The following is a 24,299-nucleotide window of genomic DNA, read 5'->3' on the forward strand; positions in this document are numbered from 1 at the left end:
GTAAGACTGGTGCTACACAGATTACTAAAGATGGGCTAGCAAGATGTAAGAATTAGCCATTAAGAGGCTAGAACTAATGGACCAAGCAGTGTTTAAAAGAATACAGTTTGTGTGTTGTTATTTTGGGGTATAAGCTAGCCAGGTGGCCGGGAGCTGGGTGGCAGGAATGCAGCCCACAGCTCCTTCAACAGAATGGCGCCCAGACATGTGGACAACTGAATCCACTGAAAGCCTGAGAAAGCTTGGGAAAGAATAAAGCATGTTTTCTTGGTAGCAGCAATTTCTTGGGTCTGCTCTGCTTGCTAGAGGCAAGCAAGCACTCTCATCTAAGAGAGGCTTCCTGACTCAGCTTTAGCTAAAAAACCTTGCAGCTCTTTTAAGAGGTCCTGCCACTAAACACTTAAACAGTGTTGATGAAAAGCTGAATGCATGCTTTTCAGTTTTCAGCCATAGCAGGAAAAAGATGCCGTTTTAAAATGCCGGCTTTCTGGGCCGTCCTGCCAGAGCAAACTCTGACTCAGGCAGGCAGTCTGAATGAATACGGTCTGTGAACAGAGTGCTGCAGCTTGCTTGCTGGCAAGGACCTTGAAACGCACCACAGTTGTGGCAATAAAAATGACTACAGCTGGTACCTCTGCCACGAGGCTGGAAAGATAAGGAATGTGCTGGATCTAGCTGGCAAAGCCATGGCTTTAATTCTACCCATATTGCTCAGTAATTTAAAGGCTCATGTGGTCAGAAAAAGAGATATACAGTAAAGAGAGATTCAAAGACAAGAAAACGTTTAAATGATTTACAGTGTGTTTAAAAATATATGCAAGCTAAAAGTTAAAGTTCTTAAAAGTAAAAAAAGGAAGAAAGAAAGTAGTTGGGTGTGGTAGTACACACCTTTAATCCCAACATTTGAGAGGTAGAGGTACATTGACCTCTGTGGCTTAAAGGTGTGGTAGCACACGCCTTTAATCCCAATGCCTGGGAGGCAGAGACAGCTGGATCTCTGAGAGTTCAAGGACAGCCTAATCCACAGAGTTATTCCAGGTCAGAGATATACAGAGAACCTGTCTCAAAAAACAAAAAGTTAAAAGTAAAAATAAATGAAATAGAGGTTAAAATAAAGCTGCACAAAGATGGAAAATACACAGAGAATCTTGATACTCTATGCTATAATTCTCTCTTTGAGTTGTTTGAAAGCTGAGGAAAGAGCAACAGCTGCTAAAAGATATTTGTTTATAAATGCTGCTGAACCAATCCAAAATAGATATTTTGAAAATACCTTGACTTCAAAATTTGGGTCTAAGGATATGATGCTTTGGAGAGGGTCTTCTTTTGTTTTCACAGAGGATGAGACCCTGTGGATTACGTCTATCTCAATATGGTATGATAGACCAATCCCTCCTAAAAGGTTGCTGTAAACACCTTCAAAAAATTACTTCACTCAACTGCTGACTGAGATGAATCTAGCACATAGGTTATACCATGAAAGACTTAATTAACAGTGTCCCTATTCATCAGGAAGCAGTTTGGAGAGAAAAAACTGTGCCCATGTTCCCAAATACTGTTTATAAATGTTCCTTTACATTTAAAGGGGGATATGATATAGATATGGATAATTTGCATGGATATGGATTTTGTTTTAGTGATTTAAATTTAAGGTCGATTTTGTTATATGTATATGTATTTTTGCTCTTGATTAAGGTATTGTGATTGTGTAGTTCATTTAAAAATGTAATGTGTATAGGTTGTTAATGGAAAATCACCAATAATAGTCAAGCTTGTATTTTTGTTTGTTAGATTTTCTAGATGTACATAGATATATTTTAGATAGACATTCTTCATATCTTTCAAAGACTATAGAATGTGACATTTAATGTTTTAATAACTTAGGGTTTTTCATGACAATGAGACACTCTGCTCCTGGCAGCACCAATCTACTTCAAGAAGAAGATGGGCATCGAAGAGGATCCTTATGGAGTTTGATAGCTATTTGGGCAAGAAACCGCTCTTGACTGGACTATTGCATAAACTGGACACAGAGAACCCACAGAGAGAGGACTACTGAACTTGCCTAAAGGTGAGATGATCTTTTGGGGTTCCTGATTCATGAAAGAGTCTGCGAGACATTCTGCAGGACACAGCAGATAGTGACTGAACTGCCTTTGAAATTTCCTGCTTAATTGAAATGTCTGCTGGAAAATATGGGCCTGTAGGCCGAAGATGGATGCCCCAACGGTACAGAGGAACTTTGGGTGACTGTCCAGGCAGCAAGATGTCTCTGTGATTTCTAGAGTTTTGTAAGTTGCTTACTTCTCATTTACTTAGGTAATATTATATCCTTCTGGAGTATTTGATGGAGTTGAAGAATAAATAGATAGTTATAGTTTTCCTTTGTTATGATAAAAGATAAAATAGATGTAAATATTGTAACTGTAATTCTTACTTGATAACTGTTTTGTTATATGTAATTTTGCTATGTTTAAGTTAAATCCTTCCTTATTTTGTTTAAACAGAAAAAGGGGAAATGATGGAGGAAGGTCATTGGTCAATAAACAAACTGCCTTGACCCATTTGATAGGCCATCCCTTAGGTTGGTGGAGTAGACAGAATAGAATGCTGGGAAGAAGGGAAATGAGGTCAGAGATGCGATGAAGCAAGCTGCCAGGTCAGACATGCTGAATCTTTCCCGGTAAGACTGGTGCTACACAGATTACTAAAGATGGGCTAGGCAAGATGTAAGAATTATCCATTAAGAGGCTAGAACTAATGGGTCAAGCAGTGTTTAAAAGAATACAGTTTGTGTGTTGCTATTTTGGGGTATAAGCTAACCAGGCAGCCGGGAGCTGGGTGGCAGGAATGCAGCCTGCAGCTCCTTCAACAGGGAAAACTAAACTGAATGCTGGGAGAAAAAAAGGTAGTGGTAGGAGATGCCATGTAGCTTCCAGAGGGGAAAGATATGAGCTGGCAGCTGGTACATTGCCAGTAGGCCACAAGCCTCGTGGTAAAATATAAACTAATAGTAATGGGTTAACGAAATATATAAGAGCTCACTCACAATATCCTTAAGTGATTGGCCAAGCACTGACTTAAATAATATAGTTTGTGAATGATTATTTTGGGTCTGGGCAGCTGTGAATGAACAAGCAGCCTTCTACTACAACAACCAAAGTAACTTTTGGGAAGGCCTTAAAAGTTTCTCTTTTCAGTCACTTAATATTTGCCTTGTAGATTCTTTCTTCCCTTAATATCTTATTTCTGGATAATTAGCTTTCTCCCATGATAAGTTTGATCCCTTGCATTTATGAATTAACAATATATATCTCATTCAAATGTATTTTTTGTGTCAAACTATTGAAGTTGTAAACAGCAATTTGTTTTACAGGCTAACATTCTCATGAAAAATATGTGATTCATATGTCACATTATATGATAGAAATTATTTTAATTGAATAATGGATTTACCTTTACCAGTGAGCCTTAAAATTTCCCAGGATTTTATTTTGTTTTTTTCTTTGTTTTGGGAATAATTTTAATAGGAACACTATTCTTTGTTGATAATTGTTTTTCAAATTTTTAAATTTATTTTCCTGTAAAGTAGCTACAATTCTGCTGTTCAGCATTTCAGAACACTGTTATATATTATTTGTGTGCTTCCTCTTGATCCTTTCACAATCTTTTCTGTTTCTTGGATATTTGGCAGTTTGAACATAATGTGTTATTTGGTCTTATCTGAACCAAATCTTACAGAAAGCATTAACTTTCCTGTACTTGGATATTTATGCCTTAATCTCAGCTTAGAAAGTTTTCTGCTATTATTTCTTTAAGTGGGTTTTCTGCACCTTCATTGTTCTGGCATATAATGGATATGTTATGAGTACACTTCTTACCTGGCAGTTACTCATATTTGTTCAGTTAATGCCATCCTATCAATCTCGTAAGCTTCCTTCATACTTTTTGATTCCTTTTCCTTTGTGATTATATATTTTCATGTAATATTCTAGTTCATAGATATATTATTTTGCAAGATTAATTTTGCTATGAGTTGTTTTTCTTGCAGTTTTCATTTAGTAATTGAAATGTTCAGCCCCAGCCATTTATGAAATTGTTTTTTGTTTGAACCTGAGTAATTTCTCCGAGATTATTTCTCTAGCTATTCTTTTGTGTGTGTTATGTTTCTCTATTCTATATGTTCTCATTATATACTAAGCTTCATCCAAAACATCTATTTTTAATCTTTTGTCATACAATTCATTTCCCTCCATCTTTTCATGATCATTCATTGTCAATGTTTATAATCCATTTGCTAGTATCATGTTTTCTCACAATTGTTCATCTTAGTGGCTATATATCTGTATTATCTTACTGAAAAACTAACCTAGCCCAGTGTTTGATACCTTGTTTAACTATCTAAGACTGAATCTATGAGACGATTTTCTGAAAAACACTTATATCAACCACTACTGCTGCAACAGCACTTTGGGATTTCCCAACCCCTTGATAGTCACAGTTATCACAGCTTGGTCTGGAATGTATTGAACCTTGGAGCTACACAACCTCTGATTGAAATTTCATGAGTGCCAAAACTGTAGTAGCAGTGTGAGTCACTTGAAACATAAAGTCTATGGGTACAGTTTACCTGTGTCATTTAGCTATATGCCAAGGCCACTGCTATTGGGTGTCAGTCATATAAGCTGGAACTCAAATCTGTTTGGCAATATCTGGAAGTGTTTTTCACTGTTATATGTTCAGAGTGTCAAGCTGTGGCTTTTGTTCTGAGGTCAAGATTCATGACTATTAGTCTGCCTAGTTTGGATTTTATTGTTTGTTTTGTAATTAAGTGTAGCGAGCTGCCTGAAGCCACACCTGATGGTGATGTGTAGAGAGCTGCATTGAGTCGCACCTGATGGTGCTGTCTCCCACCCTCCGCGATCCCGAAAGCGAGTGCTCTCTGTGATAATCAACTCCTAATATCAACTAGGCCTGACTTATGCTATTATCACACAATGATTGTCAGCTGCTTGCATATGCGTGGACCTATGGGCAGTGCCCATCTGGCAATCCGGGGTTGGTTGCCCATGCCTACTTAAGGGCTGGGAGGTTTTGGCCGGGGAGAGAGGAAAAGAGAAGGAGAGGGGGAGAGAGAGAGAGAGAGAGAGAGAGAGAGAGAGAGAGAGAGAGGGAGGGAGAGAGAAAGAGAGAGAGAGAGATTTTACAATTGTTAACAAGGTCCTGAATAAACTGCTTAGCAAGAAGAGCTCCAGTGTTGCGCGTCCTTCTTGCTGGACGAGGGGGACCGTGACAATTAAGGATCAATGCAAAGTCTTATTCTTGCTTCCTTCTGTTTCTACTGAGTGGTTGGTGACTCTCTGCACTGTATGGTGGCTGGGAATGAATGAAGGATGTCATGGATAATAAAAAATTGTTTCCAACTGAAAAAAACATTGTTTCCAACTCCTATATGTCTTGTATGATTTTGCTATTGTCAGGTATTGTAACCTCATATCTTAGGTCCTTTGAAGGTACATTTGTGTGAGAGAGCTAGCCATATGTTATTGCATGGAAGTAATCATTACAGAGTGGTGTCCTTCCATCTCACTCAACTCTTCAGAAAAGAAACAAAACCACACATATACCAGAGCCTAGTTCAATTGTTATCAGAGAGACATCACCCAGCACCTGATGGGAGCAAATGCAGAGATTCACAGCAAAACCTCATAGGGAGCTTGGGGAATTCCTGGAAGGCAGGGGTGGGGGGTGGTGTGTATAATCCAGACAGATTGAAGACACCAGGAGAATCAGGCCCACAGTATCAACTAAACAGGGCTCATAGCAGCTCACAGAGACTGAAGTGATAATCATGGAGCTTGCATGGATCTGAGCTAGGTCCTTTGCATATACCTTATGGCTATTTAGCTTGGGTGTTCTTATGGTGCTCCTAACAGTGGGAACAGGAGTGTCTCTAACTCTTTTGCCTGTGCTTGGGACCCTTTTCCTCCTACTGAGTTGTATAATCAAGCCTTGATATGAGGGTTTGTGCCTAGTCTTATTATAGCTTGCTCATGATGTTTTGTTGATATTCCAGGAAGGCCTACTCTTTTCTAAAGGGAAACAGAGGAGGAGTGGATCTGGGGAAAGGGGAGGTGAAAGGGAGGACTGGGAGGAGAGGAGAAAGGAGAAACTGTAGTTGGGATATAATATATGAGAAAAGAATAAGTTAAAATGCATTTAAAAATTAATATATTGTTACTATATATTCAGAAATTTAGTCTTAACTACAATATATTTTGATTACATTATTATACACATGGATACATTTTGCTTTGTTGATTCTAATGTAATTTTAGACAAAATCATATTACTTAGATTCTTGATATACTTAGATTGTCTCAATATACTGTCTAATCAGAGTTCTGCTTTTAAAGACATCTCTTTAAGTATATTTTGCTTGATTTTTCCATGGAATATATTTTTTAAGACAGAATTTCTCTGCAGCTTTGGAGCCTGTCCTGGAACTAGCTCCTGTAGACTAGGTTGGCCTTAAACTCACAGAGATCTGCCTGCCTCTGCCTCCTGAGTGCTGGGGTCCGGCTATATGGAATATAATGTATTTCTCATTTATAATCCTGTTTACTCTTTGACACTTATTGGTTTAAAGTGTGCATTATTTTTTATAATTTTCTATCAATACAGATTATAAATAGAATAATATAAGGAGCAAGTGTTTGTAATATGTCCCCCCACTTAATTTTTCTTAATACTTAGATAATTATTTGCAGAGCAAATAAATAAAAGGACAAGGTGATCATATGTAATAAAATTAAAGTTACTAGCAAAACAGGTAAATATATTTTTTTACTCTGTGCATGTAACTTCTGTAGTCAATGGCCACCTTGAGTTTTGAAAAACAGACACATATTTTCTTCACATAGATTTCAAAAATGTAAGCTTAACAAAATTTTATTAAATTGTAGTGAGCTTGGAAGTGAGGAGAATAATCATTGCACCATACCAACATCTGGAGACAACAATAGCAATATTTAGTGCTATCTTCTTCCGGGGCTCATGCAAAGGTTACTCTGTAGTTAACCAACTTCGTACTCTATACAATGTAGAGTACAGGTCGTCACTATCATTTTTATCAAATAACTTATATTCCAACAGAACAAGAGAACTTGAAAATTATATAGTTAAAGGGATGAAAGCAGTTTTAGAGCCTGTTTTATAGCTAATTGCAAACAATTAGCCTTGAACCCTATGTTATATAGTTAAAATGCTTTTATATTATGCAAATTAGAAGCTCCATGCAACTGATTTTTTGATGTCATGTGATTCCTATACTACTTTTGTAATACTGAGCATAAACATTCCTTTATTGTTGTACACATTATTAAATTTTCCCCTTAAAATTGATGACTAGTATTTAATGATTCTCTTTTCTTTTCCTGACACTTAGAGCATTTGCTACTGTTTCATTTGCAGCCAGGTCCTCATTAGTGGATCAGATGAGTTACTGAAGCAAGACAGTTGAATTTGGCAAATAGATAAGAACATCTTTAAATCCTCGATCTCTGTTGGCATCTGCTTTTCAAATATATAATTGTTTTCTCCAGAACCATGATTCTACACCTAGGTTAGATGTTCTCAATAGCCATGTTACATTTTCATTTCTTCACATTCTAGTTTGTAAAGTTAAAACAACTCCTGACTACTGACCATTTTATCTTTTAGGATGAAACATAAAACTTGCCATCTTTGATATAAGTTTTGTTTTATGTCAATTACCTGTTTATAGCCTTTCCCCACAGTTTTCAATTCATAGCAAGACTTCTACTCAATGGGATTTGTACCCGTTTATCTCAAATATAAAGATTATAATTGCTTAGTACTCAACTTAATTTTCTTTAATTTTGTCTGCCACATCACTTATAGGTGAAGGTTAGCCTTTGTATCAGTTCCTATACTGATATATTTTAATAAAATAATCCTATACTGACTATTCTTTTATTGATATATACTCTTCACATTATTTAAGTCCTAAAATCTTTTTTTTAGGAAAAACAAACCTATACAGCCCATGTCTAGAATATTCTCTGTCTTTTCCCCTCACATTTACATAGTGTATGACCTTACATGTAAGTCTCTGAAGACTCTTGACTTGATGTTTATGCCTTTGAGCAATATGGGTCGGGCATCATTTCTCTGTACTTGGTGAATCTGTTTTCCCATCACCATGTATTGATGACTGTCCTTTCTCCATAATGTATTTGGGTAGCAATCAATAATCAGTTAAAAATACGCAGAGGTATTTCTATGCTTTCTATTGAGTTCCATAGACTAGTGTATGTTTATGTATCTAGGGACCTTATGGTTACTTTATCATTGTATTATGTTTTGACAGCAAAAATTGGTGTGCATCCAGCTTTGTTCTTTTGGATTTGCTTGGTCATTTAAAGTCTTGAAATTAATTTAATTATTAAATTCCCTATGAATTATTCACTGTTTGGCCTATTATCTCAGGCTTATTATTAACTAGCTCTTTCAACTTAAATAATCAAATGTCTTTTAGCAGCAGCTTTTGCGCCCTCCTCACCAGTCAAACAATTCAAAGACAACACAATAACATATAGTATCCAGAGTCTCTGTATATTTTCCATCTTTACTAGACTTTTAAAACTTTATTTCTTTTATTTTTAATTTTTATTTTTATTTTTTTTGAGAAAGATGTTCTCTGTGTATCTTTGGCTGTCCTTTATCTTAATCTATAGACCAGACTGACTTCAAACTAGCAGAGATCTGCCTGCCTCTGATTCCCAGTTGTTGAGATTGAAGGCTTGCACCACCATACTCAGATACTTTGTCTTTTAAAAGTACTTTCTCTATCCTTTTTCTTTTCTCTCTCATGTGTATATATATTTTTAAACACACTGTAAACTGTTTATAGAGGGTTTTTTTCCCATCCAAATCTGTCTTTACTGTATATCTCTACCTTTTTCTGAGCACAAGTCTTTAATCTGCTAAGTGATATAGTTAAGATTAAGGATGCTGCTTTGGCTGTTAGCTTTGCCAAATTCCATAGCTTTCTGAGAGTCTAGCTTCATGCTGGAAGTACCGGCAGGAGCCATGTTTATTGCCACATCTCTGTGGAGTTTTAAAGTCCATGCTACCATCAAGAAGCCTGCTGCCAGCTGTGCATAAATACTATTTAAGTGTTTGTTGCAAGGCCTCTTGAAGGAGCTACAAGGTTTTTGCTGCTAATGTTCAGTCAGGAAGCCTTTCTTAAAGGAGCTACATCTCTGCTTGTCACTAGCAAACAGAGCCTAGTAAAGTAAAGACAGTGACCAAGGAACTGAACTAGACTCTGTTCTTGACTTTCTAGAATCCATATTTTAAAAGCTTTCTCAGGCTTCATGTAGAATTTTTTTGCCAAGCATTTCTGCACCATTTTTAGATTGAAGCTTTTGTCCCACTGGGACAAAATGTCCCATAGCCATTCAGTCTCAAAGAAACACATAGAGGCTTCTATTAGTTATAAACTGTTTGTTCTATTAGCCCAGGCTTACTATTAACTAGCTCTTATATCTTAAATTAACCCATATTTCTTTTCTATGTTTAACCACATATCTTGGTACCTCAGGCTTGCTATTAACTAGCTCTTACAACTTAAATTAACCCATATTTCTTTTCTATGTTTAACCGCATATCTTGGTACCTTTTCTCTGTAAGGTATCCTCACCTTGCTTCCTCTGATTCTGGATTACAACTGTGTCTATACTTTTCATCTTAAACTTATTTTACACATTTTGAAGTTATTGAAAATGCCATTTTCATTTATATTTCCATTCCTATACTCTTCATAATGTGTAAGAGAAGATGGTAATTATTATAGAATTATCTTGAATTCGGAAATTATACTTTTTTTGTAGTTGTAGTATCATTGTAGTGAGCTCTTCAGATGTTTCTCTGGGTAAAGTTGTGTCACTCTCTAGGATGCATGGCTCAACTTTCTTATTTCATCTTTCTCTTGCCTTTCCTATAGTTGAGAGCAATGTCCTTGTCTTTTCCAGACTGTCAAGACAACACTTCAACATTTCACATTCAGTACTAAAGTGATCTCTTAGGTTTTCATACACATCATTAATTTTGCTGGTCCATTCCTGCAGTGGAACTGACTGAAACTCCCTAAAATACAGAGTTTACATCCTAAAAGCAAGTATTTTTTTTTCTGCATCTATCGCTTTATCATCGTGGTTGAGTGCTAAATTTCCTCTGTGATGTGTTATGGTTACTCTTTGGGTATATAAATCCACCTTTGAATTTTTGTAATAAAAATCATCTTTGAGATGCTTGCCAATATAGTTTGCCACTATATTGTTGAAGATTTTCTCATCCATATTAGCTTGATTCTCTGTTGCTGGAACAGCTGAAGAGTTTGATGCTAGTCTGGGCAACACAATGAGACCTTTCCCCAGCAAGTAAAGAAATGAACATATGTTTGATATAAATGCATTTTCTATATATATAATATATATAACTATATAACATGCATCTATAGAAAAGAATCCACAAAATTTTAAAACAAAATATTTTAGGCGATATTTTGGTCTTCACTCTTCATAACATAGACTCTGGCTATTAACAGTATTACAAAAATATGTGTTTACAGTAAGATCCAGTGTAAATGACAGTGGATTCAAATGTGTGTTTGAAATAAACTTTACCCTTTCTAGAAGAGTTTATTTTTTAAAATAGTGCTTGGATTAGGTAATTATTTATTTTTTGATTTTGTTGGTAACAGAAGCCTTATCCTAAAGACAGAAGCCTGTCTATTCTACCATGTGCTTATTGCAATTTATGACTGCATTTTCAGTATTTTTAAAACTCAGGCAATCTTCATAAAAATTTTTGGGGGCTGGTTTTTATTTTCAGAAGTTATGGTTTATTCTCTGGTGCTAGGCCAGTGAGAGGCCTCAAAAAATAAGGGAATTGCTGCTATGATTGGCACATTCACTTCAATCCCTGGAATTGGACACGGGTGGGGGGGGAGGGGGGAGAGACAGAGACAGAGAGAATATGATAAAAATACTATGGTGACAGCTAGGGTCATCCTTGTGGATTCCTGGGAATTTCTCTAGTGCCAGTTTTCTTGCTAGCCCCATGATGGCTCCCTCAATCAAACTAAAAAAAAAAAAAAAATACTAAATGAAATAGGTGCTGCTGTCCATACATGAAAGCTGCCACAAAGATGTTGTTCCTTGCACTGTGCAGAAAGCTAGCTGGAGAGGAGTCCCTGATAGCCAAGGTCCTGCCTGCTGTGGAAAATGCCCACTCTTCCCTCCTGAGCTCTATCTATACTGCCTTTGGAGCATCCAAATGAGGTTCCCTGTGCAAGTCATTGTGTTAAGTAGTGGTAGTGCAAGATGTTTTCTTTAGTTAATTAGGTAAAACAATAGTAATTTTGCTAGTAACGCTTACTTCTTTCCTATCCAAATCTGAACAAGTATTTGAGTACCCCACAATGATAAATACTAACAATTATTTCCCTAAGTCCATTTCCCGTAATGTTAGAGCATTTGTGCTCTCAAATTTGCATAAAGATCACGAAATGAAGAAATCGTAGCTATCAGCACACAAACTCCACTTGAGGCCTCTGAGTTTCTTCGGAGCCCAGGAACCGTGGCAGGTGGAAGCAGCGAGCCCACACACCGTCCTCATTTCTGGAGCGGCTCTCACCTCTAACTCTTTTCCTCCATTAAAACACATTCAAACATAATTAGTGGAGCATTAACATGGAAGAAATTTTGTAATTGCCAGTTGCCTTGTAGCTATGGTTACATCAAGGATTTATAGCGAGGAACTCCCGGCTGGGCACGAACAAGCAGTTAGCAGGAACAGCAGTAAGAAAATGTTTGTGTGGTTGTGCAGGTGTGCTGACAGGAATGCTTGCCAAAAAGAAGGAAAAAAATAGAAGAAGGAAAAAAAGAAGAGAAGAAGGAGACTATTCGGTGACATTTAAGGTGCTAATATCTGGAAGTCAACCTTTAATTTGACAGCTTTTAGTGCTAGTTAGTTTCATTCATCCAGGCGAGGCGAAGGAAATTTGAAACACCTTTAAATTATCACGTTTTTCCACGGAGCCTTAGGCCTGTGTGGAATACTGGAGCCATACCTTTTTCCTCACTGCCCACTTTTTTTTTTCCAGGTCAGTTGAAGTAAAACTTTCATTCCCTTTCGCAGACAATTAATCTTTGGCTAATTGAAGCGGCAATGCTTCGGGATGGGTTTCAGTGGGGCCTCTAAATCTCATTTAGCAAAGTGAATTCAAGGCACACGCCGCACGTAATGATGTGACAGGTGGACCGCACCGCAAGACAGCAGCCTCGCAAAAGTTGATTCTCATTAGACCCGCAGAGTCCCGCAGTCAGTTTTCTGATGGCTGAGGAACACTAATCGCATCTGTTTGCTGCTGGGTGGGGTGGGGGAGGCAGCGAACTTGGAAGGGGGATTGAAGGGAAGAGAATCAGAGGACTGGGCAACATTCTCTTCTATTCTTCCACGTTTAATATCCTTGACTCCTGCCCAAAAACCCAGCAGGTCTACCACCCACCAAGCGCTCAGGCTCCTTTCTGCTGACTCCAACAGGGTGCACCCTTTTCCTAATTAACGAAAATGGCTACGGAAAGCAGAGGCGGCCTTGTGTTGGGTGAACCAATTATTTTGAAGGGTATTAAGTCATCAGATTTACTTTTATCTTGATTGCATTGTGGAAATCGTGCATAATTAATGGTGGGAGCTTATTAGGAAAATGATTAGGCAAATTACACAGGTGTCGGATGCATTTTTTATGATAAATTTGCTAGAACAATCCTGCAATTCCATCTGTTCAGCTCACATCAGAATGTCACTTGGAAGAAATTAATGGTGCAAGAGTTATAGGAAGTTACCAGTGGCTCTGGTTGCAGATTTAGGTCATCTGTATATAAATACAAAAACATATTAAATATATATGATCACCTAGCAATTTGCTAATAAGTATTTGATGTTACAATTCAGTAAGTTCTTGTTTAATCTTCATGATGATGATGATAAAATGGAAACAAAGAAATGAAACAAAAGGAAGTACCAGATCACTATTAGTCTGCTCTGTAAGTAAATAATAATAACCACAAACTCTAAGGACTCTTTGCATTGTGTTATGACTGCCGGTGAGCAGTCAGTTTCCTCGTTGCTTGAATTCTTGTGTTTTCTTTCACATTACCTACAGCTGTTCGCCTTTTCAGTTTCCTGTAAATGCAATTACTTTGCTAGTCACATTTTATCTGGAGGAAATTGTGTGGGTACATAGCTAGTGAAAAATACACACATATAAATGAATGTTCTAAAGAGTCAACTTGAACGGTGTTGGTGTAGTTCATTGATCAAGTGTCTCTGTAGCAATTGTATGGCTTTGAGTTTCACACCCAGAATCAAATGTAGAAAGGTAAGATAGCAAATAAAATGAAAAGAGCCAGCTTCCTCTTGGAATTCCAGAAGAGTCAAAGTGGAAAATTTGTAGGGATGCTCATCCCACTTGATCTTTTATCAGCTGAAGTCAAGTCATACCTGTCCTCAGCCACATAAATAAGAGCAAAATGGTGGCGCACGCCTTTAATCCCAGCACTCGGGAGGCAGAGGCAGGCGGATCTCTGTGAGTTCGAGACCAGCCTGGTCTACAAGAGCCAGTTCCAGGACAGGCTCCAAAACCACAGAGAAACCCTGTCTTGAAAAATAATAAATAAATAAATAAATAAGAACAAAAAATATGTTGTCTGAAATCTTCCTTATAGTAAAACAAGATGCATATTTAAAACCTGAAATACCAACACAACATATATGAGAAGGGTCTTTGATGAATTGGCAGGTCTAGTTTTTTTTGTCCAATTACTAAAAGTCATGACCTCTTAAATCACATTTCAACTAAAGATGTTGGAAAATTCTTCCCATTTAAATTATGAATGACAATGCTAACCACACCTGCTGCTCTTCACTACTAAGGGAAAAAAAAGCAATGTTACCTATGGTCATGAGAGTCTTCAAATCCCAAAGCAACACAGAGGAAACTATGGAGGATTTTGAAATTGGGGATAATAGAGTGCTATCATTCACTAAGCAGGTGCTTTGAGCTGAAAGGGAGGCCATAATGTGGCACATGTCAAGGGAAGGACTCCTGTCCCTTCTCTGAATGACCATCAGTTCCATGACAGCATCATGAAGTTTAAAATACTTTAATTTTCTAAATGCTATTACCTCTCTAAGGCATGTCATCTCTAACGTTCAGTCACTGCAATATTCTAGAATGTCCCATTACTTGAGAAAATACTAGTTCTACCCTTTTTCTTACCGTGTCTGTCACTACAATTAGGTATGAGAATCAGGAAAGCAGAGATCACAGATCACATCTTGTAAAGCATGCCACCATTGTAGGCCAGTACACTTTATTTTGCAATTAGTAAAAGAAGTGATTGTATTTAAAAAACAAATAGGTCCAAGTAGATATGTGGTTGGACATGGCTGAGAGTAGCACTTCATCATACTCCAGTTAGGGGAGATGTTGCTTCACAGATAAATGAGGTGTTGGTTAATGAAGACGTGCAGTTTTATGGCACTGCAGAACTCAGAACATCAAAACCAGGATATATTGTGTGTTATCTTATTTGCCTCATATACACATAGCTCACACCTATCATCTTTCCATCCACCACAGGTAACCCAGAAACAACTGGTCACTGCAAGCATCAACAGAGAGTTGTGCTGAATGTACACATTATCTTCATGCTGAGAGTATCTATCAAAGCCAGGAAGGCTGGAATTTCCTCCTCAGATTTTTTAAGAACCAATTCCAAATCAACTTCACGAAAACTGAAAGTTACAATGCCACCATCTGATGTGCTGCTGCTTATAAAGTTTGAGAATCAGAGCATTAGCTCACACTTAATCTGTATACAGATGTCATCATGAGTAAAAAGATAAAATTAGTAACAGATGTAACAGATAAAGAGACTATAAATGTTACAGAGGAAGTCTGGTCTGTATAAAGCAAATACTAAGAATGTCTGTGATGGCTCTGGTACTGGTGACTGCCCAAGGGGTGACTTTACATTATAGATCAACATTGCCAGAGTCATTCATTTGGTGCAGAATCATAAGGATCTGGGCAGGACTGAAGCCTAAGTTGCACGTATATTAATTTCTAAAGCACTATATTCAGGCGTAATTGGCAGTTAATAAGTTCTATACATTTATCATATGCAGTTGAATAGGAAGCAGGGATGAGTACACACAAACACACACACACACACACACCCTTGCCATGGTCATCATGTCAATACCATGAGCATATTGATCACTTTTGAGAGTTCATTTTCTTTCATCATTTATTGCATGATAACACTGAGGCTCTAAGCTCTTAGTAAGCATTTAACCATAAAATAGAACATGGTCAATGAAACTAGGCTTTCAGTATGATGCTCAGTATATCTCTGGGAATTCTTCATCCTCTGCCACACACTTTGTTTCCTTTGGACATAACCAGCAGTATTTTTCCTTCTTTTATTCCTTGGAATTCATGACTGTAATCCCATTTCAAAGGTGCCCTATGTTCTCTTACTGAGATAAGTGGCTGACAATGTTTGTCTGTTTTGGATTCCTGATGGCACACAAGGATAGAACTTTCTTTTCTTCTCTCTTTTTTTTTCCTCTTTAGTAAGATAAAACAAACAAATAAACAAACAAAAAACCACAAAAGCGCCAGTCCTGATGTTGATATTGAAATTGTGCTTTTTAAAAGAATAAATATTCAACTTTTGTGTTTTTGTTTCACATTATTATAAAAACTACACAAAGGATGTTGGCATTTGAATTTTGAACATTTCCTGGTTTAACATAACTGAATGGCCACTATTAACATTTTCTTACTGCAGTAGTTTGAATGAGAATTGGTTCCCAGCGGGTAGAACTCACTGGGAAGGGTTAAAGGGTTAAGAGGTATGGATTTGCCACTGGTGCTGAAAGCTTTAAAGAACTCATACCATTCCCAATCTCTCTATTTCTCTCTTTCTCTCTCTATTTCTCTTTCTCTCTCTCTATTTCTCTTTCTCTCTCTCTATTTCTCTCTCTCTCTCTAATTCTCTCTCTCTCTCTCTATTTCTCTCTCTCTCTATTTCTCTCTCTCTTTCTCTCTGTCTTTGTCTCTGTCTCTCTGTCTCTCTGTCTCTCTCTCTGTCTCTCTGTCTCTCTCTCATCTCTGCCTCCTGGTCATAGATCATGATATGTGTTCTTAGCTATTCCCTTGAGCCATCATCATGGACTCTAAACCTCTGAAAGAGTATCCAAATAAAATGATTTTTTAAATGAGATAACTTTGATCATGGTGTTTTATCACAGCAATAGAAAAGTAACTAAGACACATGCTACAAACACTAATACAATAAATATTCATCATTTAATTATAAGCACGACTTTCATTAAGCAGTTTTCTCCAAAAAAAATCTGTCTGAAAGTATTCAATAAATGTTAGGCTAATATACTACAATGTCTGATAAGTCACGTGTGTCTTTAAAACTCAAATGAGTCTGTAGCAGCAAGCACAATATTTATTATTATAATTCATTTGCTGCTCTAGAACTTCAGAGACTTTAATTATTCTATGTACATTTGTAAGGTTGTTGCTAAGCAAAAACTTACATTGTCTCTTTGCTGTGTTCATTGGTTCTGTAGATATTATTTGCTCTTTTGATTTATTTATTACTGTGATAGGAGTAAATTTTACTTCTCTTTTATCTACTGTAGCATTTTTTACAATTTCATGAGGTTACAGAAAATTTCTTAGTGATAATAGAATATTTTGCCTTAGCAACAATTTAACATCAGTGTAAGAAAAATCTGTATACTTCTGCTTTCTTGACACTTGCTGTTGTAATGTCATAATTTACTTATTTATAGAGCTCTGTAGTCCATTAAAATTTAGTTTTGTTCCTAATGCATTTGTTTTTTAAATTTATTTGTATTAGTTGTTATGTATTTTGATCATATCCCATTCCCATTTCGCCAACTCCTCTCTCAGATCCATCCTACTTCTTATATTCTAGTCTTCCTTTTTCCTAACACATTCATGTAAAAAATGAACGGGAGTGTCTCATTGTGGCATAGGCCCTTATGTCAGGTGAAAAGAGGTAGAAAATGGGTTATTTGTAGAGCTTATTGACCACCTAGACTAGCTGAATGGTGATCCTTTAAGTGGTACTGTCCACCCACGAGAAAGGAGAAGCACAAGTAAAAGAGGATACTGACATCGAACTCTGCTCCCACTGCATACATATTCATGCATACAAGTACATGTACATTCACAAGTACATCCATACACATTTACACACACATGCAAAGGTAAAGATCATAAACTAACACTATTCCTGTGTGAATGTTATATCCATACACATGGCCACTTGAAGTATCAATACATGAACTGTGTTTAAGTTGTTGCTCTTAGGAAGTGCTGGATTTTCTCACTTTTTGCATGTTCACTGATTTCCAAATAGTCTTTCAGTTTCCTTTCCAAATTAAAAAACAACAACAACAAAAACCCCAAACTACCACCAACAGCAATGTTTCCTGAACCAGATAAAAATAAATTGTAATTTTAAGCTACAAAGCTCTATTGGCAGAAAAGTACCCAAATATGGAATATTTTTTATTTAGAGTTGTCCCATTATTACAGCTGAAAGACAAGTCTAACAATGAAGAAGAAATGGAAAAATTTGGAAGGAAAGTGAAGGTCATGACATCAGAAGGAACTTGTACAGATCTGCAGGGAAGTTTTGTGTTGTTTGCTTAGAAAAGGTAGATTATTAAGCCTGGGTTGCTTTACTCTAAAATAATACTGTGCTTCTTTATGTTAATTAAGTAAGCATGAAGAGGTTAGACAAATTCTAAATTCACAGACATAAAAGTTTATTATTGATATGTAAGAATTAGATGAAATATGTTGCCAGAAGAGTTTGATGGACAGTCACCCTGTAAACAAACAAATCTTTTGCTAACCCAGCTTGCCCCAAAATGCCAATGCTTTATTTGGCCATTCATTTTGGATGGTATGTGAGCCCAAACATCATCCCCCATGGTGAGGATGTTATCATGTTAAAGAATCAGTTCTTATTAACTGAAACACACAAAAGCAATATATACAATGTAGTTTAAGAATAAATAAACGACATAAGATATGCCTGCATTTTGGTTAACTGAAATATTTAAAGAAAGATACATAAAAGAGGTAACTTTGAGTCTAGCACCACATGGTAAAAACTGAGAACTGATTCTACTAAGTTGTCTTCCGACTTCTACAGGTGTGTTGTTGCACATGCACACCTACACCGCCAACACATAAACACACACTCACAAACATGCAAACACAAAAATATAAGTAAATAAATGCTATATATTTTAATAAGTGCATTTGAAGTTAAAGAACCAATTGCATAAAACAAAATGACCTATTAATTAACATATTCCTTTGTATACAAAGTACAGAAAGATTTTGACACCAAGCATATAGATTGAACATACATATCACTCATTTTTCTTTTATTTTTGTTTGAGGCTGTGTGTGTGATATGAGAGGACACCTATGCCACCCTGCATTGTGGAGTTTATAGGGCAAGTTTATGAAGTCACTTCTGCACTTCCACGTTTTTACGGGTCCCAGGAATGTGACCCAAGTCACCAGGCTTGCCTTTCAAGAGCCTTTATCTGCTGGTCCATCTTACTTGTCCAAAGCTCATTTTGTGGACTTTAAAATAATAGAATTGTTCTTGTATGATAATTTTATATATTCATATAATGTAGTGTGATTAAGCTCTATTGCATGTTTTCTGAACTCAACAGCACCTCTGCAAACCCTCTTCCACTGCACCTCTGCAAACCCTCCCCCACAGAACCTCTGCAAAACCTCTCCCACAGCACCTCTGCAAACCCTCCCCTAATCCTGCTTCTTTCTCTACAAGTCTCTTTCCTACCTTCCTGTATTTTTGTTTTGTTTTGTGACCTATTGAGATAAACTGGAGCCTTCTATTTTCTCTGTCCTTTGGATCTTGGAGATAAGCACTATTCCTATTCTTAGAACTGTCCAAAGCCAACAATTTAGCAATAAGAAGTGAATCTACATAGGCTCTTTACCTGACTCATGTTGGACTATTGCCAGGGCCAGTCTTGTTTGTGCTCAACATCAATACCCACAACTTCTGTGAGTTCGTGTTTGCAAACAGCTCTGTGGTTCCCAGAAGTTTTACAGACTTTCTCCATCCTTCTTTTAAGCCCACATTTTTTTCTGTTTCTTCCTTAATGTTGTCCCAGTCTTAGAGTTGGTGATAAAAATGCATTGTTTTTCTTATAGTTTTTTTCATCTTGAACTCAACATGGTAAATCCATTTTAAATTCAATTACTTTCTGTTTATATAACAGTATAAACCTTTTCTTTTTTATGGTTTATTTTATATCATGTATATGAGTGCTTTTGATTCGCATGTGTAACAAATATGTGCAGTGCCCCCAGTGGCAAGAAGAGAATATTGGTTCACTTAAAGTAGGAGCCAGGGATGATTGTAAACAATCCTGTGGGTGCTGGGAACTAAACTTAGTTCCTCAAAAGCAAGCGGTGCTGAAACTGCCAAGCCATCTTCTCAGCCCAACAAAGGCTTCCTTTTCTAATGACCCTGCCTTATCTATAAAAGGATCACCTTCCTCATATGGTTTCTTTAATATCATGAAATTGAATAAAAATAATATATATCAGTCAAACACAACCCAGTCTAACACCACTGCCACTGAAACCAGGCTCTGCCATTAACATCAGAAATGAAAACAATAAAACCACAAAAGCCATTCATCCAGGACTCACCCAGGATCACCTTAACTGTGTCTTTAACATGACCAACCTAAATTTTGACTCCATGGAAAATGTGGTACTATTTTTGTCACAAAATATTCTGTCCCCTGTTTATTTCTCCCTCCGTCTTCACATCAGGTATTAGAGTTGAATTGTGCAGCCCACAGTTCTAAAAGTGCCGATTAATCACAAACAGCGGGATTATTTTCCCATGTGTCACGACAAGACAGTGGTCTGTTATTTTTATCTCTGTGACATGGAAAAACCTAAGGCTGGTCAATATTCCCCCAGAATAGGGCAAACTTGGTAATGATGACAGGACAGTAATATTAAGGATAAAGAAAATACATTGAGGAAAAGAATGAGAAAGGAAGGTAATAATTTTAGGAAATGTCGGCAGTGGATTTGTGCTACTACTAGGCTATGCTCCAAATATAAAGCCCTGGGAACTTAGATTCATCCATCACTTATCTTACCCATGAGGTGACTCTGTAAATAGCTTCATTGATCTACAGCTGTGTTCAGTATCTTATGCAATAGTGGATCAGTCAAAAATAAGATTGTGTGGTCAAAGGGGCATTGACAGGAGAGACAGTGCTGGAATTACCTTCTTGGCTTCTTTGCTGGTTCAAACTCATGGATTCCACCTGATAGGGTTTTTTTTAACTTAAATTTATTCATTAATTTTACATTCCAACCAACCAAAGTTTCCCCTCTTTTTACTCCTCCATTTTTCTCCCTTTCCTCCCCACTCAACCCAGTCCTCCTCTGCTTCTGTTCTGAAAGGGTCAGGCCTCCCACCTGTTAGTTTTAAACTCAAAGAAAAATTCTAATTATGATGATGATGAAGATGGAAATAATTCTTCCATTTTCCCATTAGTCAAGTAAAAAGATTTCTACAGGACTTACACTATCAAATCATTATATCCACTCATCTACAAAATGTGTAGTGTGTATGCATATGTATATTTGTATATATGTATATGTACACACACATAAATATACATGTGTGTGTGTGTGTCTTTGGTATGTATAGTATATGTAGTAGTTAGCTATAAAGCACCTAAAATCCAAGTTCTAAAAAGAAAAAGTCTGTTTTTTTTTTATTTGCAAAGACAACAGTATAATTCAAAAAAAGTAATGTGAATTATCAGAAATTTCCAGGGAGGTCCCCGTTGATGAAGATGTGTGCTCCTAAGTATTCAGAGACTCCAAAGTTTCATTCCACTGTTTTTTCAAGAATGGAAAAAAGCAACATCAGTGTGGCACATTGCCCTCAGAACAGGATGAGGCTCACATGGGATACTTGGAAGTACAGAATTACTCCCATTATACGAGAAGGCTATCACCTGACCAACGTGGATGTTCAAGTTTATGAACGTAACTCCTGATGTAAAGTTTTTAATTTCACCTGAAAGCATTATTTAATTAATCGAGTGTTCTTGTGTTTCAAGATGACCTCAGTTTGGGTTCTGACAGGACAACAAATGAGAATCTGCTTGTGGAGAAATTGACTTAATTTCCTTTTGAGTATTCAGGCCAAATGCTTATTTAAAAGCAGACTAGTTCTCCAATGAGCAATCCAGGCTGGTGGGGAAAGATTTCACTTTTGTCACACAGGTGAACATCTCCTCTTTTCCAAAACTTGTTCCCTTTTATATCTTTATCAATGCACTTTTTGAGTTACTGGCCCTTCTTATGGGAGAAGTGGGGCATGACTCAAATATTGACAAGGTTTGTACTGCTCTTACCACCAGATGTAATTTGGGCTGCCCAGGGGAAATTTGATTTGTACGGTCACTCGTGGGGAACTTGCATTGGTATTACTTCTCTTCCTTTTATTAGTTAGTACAGGTTACAATTCTCCCTTGAATCACTTTACTTAAAATACCTTGCTTTGAGAAACTAGAATGTGTGTAAAATGACAGGAGAACGAGATATTTATTATTTGTGCATCTTTCAGTGATGGAATGTTTCAGGCGAGAAACTACATCAAGAGTGGGGTCAGGGAAGAGACTGTGAAAGTAACTATCAATCCCGTCCTGGCTGTAATTCCAGCTCCTCTCTGCAACCTCACACAGCTAAAGCTTGCTGTACATATGCACAGTGTGAGAGGCTTTAGTGAGATTAAAACACAAGGGCTGACTAGTGGAAAATGAAAGTAAGGGGTCATGTCAGGTGTGATGGAAGAGATTAAAACCTGAGCCAAAGAATAAAGACTTCGGGACTGAAGTCAGGAAGAATTTAGACACATCTAGTGGAAGCCATGACACTTACCTAACAGAAAGAAGAGAACTTAAACAGCACAATTTATGTCTCAAAATATAAAACAACATCAGTAGATAAGTGTCAAACAACTTAAAATATATAAATATCCTTTCTCAGAAAATGACATATTTTCATAAAATTGATCTTGAAAAAATTGTCAAAACTGAAATAAAAAGCTATTACTCTAAATTGTATTTTTCTTACTTTGTCCAAAGGATCAAGGTCTTCTATAAAAACTGGGAGCATATTCAATACACTTGACAAAAAGAAAAAGAAACATAAAACAAAAAAATGAAAACAAATACACTCACCTTTAATTCTGAAGTACTGAACTATAAAATACAATTACTTAAACGATATCAGATTGATTATTCATTTGTATCTTTGACAGACTTTAGATTGCTAGAGTTTGGAAAACCCTGAAGTATATTTCAGTGAAATTGTTAATGACTATGTAAATGTCCATCAGAAAGAGAAAACTTCAAGGTCCCAGACTGAGGAGAAAGGCACAATGAATTTCCCACTGTTACTCATTATTTTTATCAGGAATGCACAGTTATGAGAGAGACCCTTGAAAATGAAGTCCGAAACTGAACCTGATGTCTGCAGGACAGGAGGGTGGGAGGAGGCATGTTTCAGACCAAGATTATATGGGCTTCCATTTCCTTTTAAGTATAAGAAATTATAAAAACGAGTTTGGATAAGCAAGAAGCATTACCATATGGTTTTTCCAAAAGATTTTTAAGACAGAGTACAGATAACTTATGAGAAAGAATTGAGGAAAAGAAACATGATGACGAAAACTGATGGATTTTAGCTATGATATTACTTGAATCTGATAGTATTTGCTGATAAACTTAATAGTTGTATTTTAAGCTATGGCTAGGAAATTGGTTTGGAAAATCAAGAGACAAATCTTCAAACAGAATAACTTATATGATGCGAACAGTAAATCACCTTGTTCCATATTCATTTCCTGTGAGATTCTACAGATTTGTGGAGTACCTGTTATTATATTATTCTTATTTTAAGGATGAACTAACAGGATACAAAATTTAGGTGACTTGTCCAGAAAAAAAAAAAAAACTAATAGCAACCTCCATTCTGCTCTGGGTGACATTTTCTGACACATGCAGACTTTATCCAACACGTACTTCTCTCCTCTCCATGTAAATTTGACCCATCCAGCTTTATTTCATGTTTAACTATGGTTTTCAGAAAAGAAACTACATTAAAAAAACATGCTGGTAATATCGAGCTAGGGGGAATAGTCACAGAAGGAAGAAGGGAATTTAACCTCTTTAGTCAAACTTTGGCCTTTCTCTTAATCCTTGCTGATTATGACAAAGGTTTCCATGGTGTAGGCACTCACTGGTCTCATAAACTGATCTTGCACCATCAACATTTAGAGCTGAAAGCCATTAGACAATAGTAACTCGGGTCACTATTGTTATCATTAAGAATTTATGTAGCACTTTATATTTAGAAAGAGGTCAATGAAATGCAGACAGATTGGACTGTTGCTTAAATGAATAAATCTGCCCTGGCACCTCAGTAGCACAGTAGGTTCATAATACGGTTTTCATTCTTTTTGATTTATGGCCGTCTGTAGAGTTTATAATAGTGCAGGGGTTAAAGCATAGATATCCTGCATCTGTGCTGAATCAAAAAACACCAGGCATTAAAGTCAACAGTTTCAGAATTAAGCTCTCCAGGCTTCCAAGAGAGTTGGAAAAGGCCAAACTTGTATCTTGGTCCCCAGGAAATTAGGTCAGAAGTACCCAGATTCATACCACTGACATTGCTGCTTATCAAAATAGCATAATTTTAAATCTGTGTTTATTTGACTCTTCCTAGACATTAAACTTAGGGCTTCATGTATGCACACACACTCACACATGGACACACGTACACGAACTCTAGCAATACCATATACCCAGGTACTAGCTTTAATGTTTACAAATAACTTACACATTGTTTCTCTTAATACCTATATGAATATGATGAAATGGCTAGCAATTTAATGAAGGAAGTAGTGTTCTCAGAAGTTTTATCATTTCTCTTGAACTACATTTGGTGAACTGGCATATTTGACCCTTTAATATCCTGACACTGCAGGTTGTGA

The sequence above is a fragment of the Chionomys nivalis genome, chromosome 1 (genome assembly GCF_950005125.1).
Source record: "Chionomys nivalis chromosome 1, mChiNiv1.1, whole genome shotgun sequence".
Lineage (NCBI taxonomy): Eukaryota > Metazoa > Chordata > Mammalia > Rodentia > Cricetidae > Chionomys > Chionomys nivalis.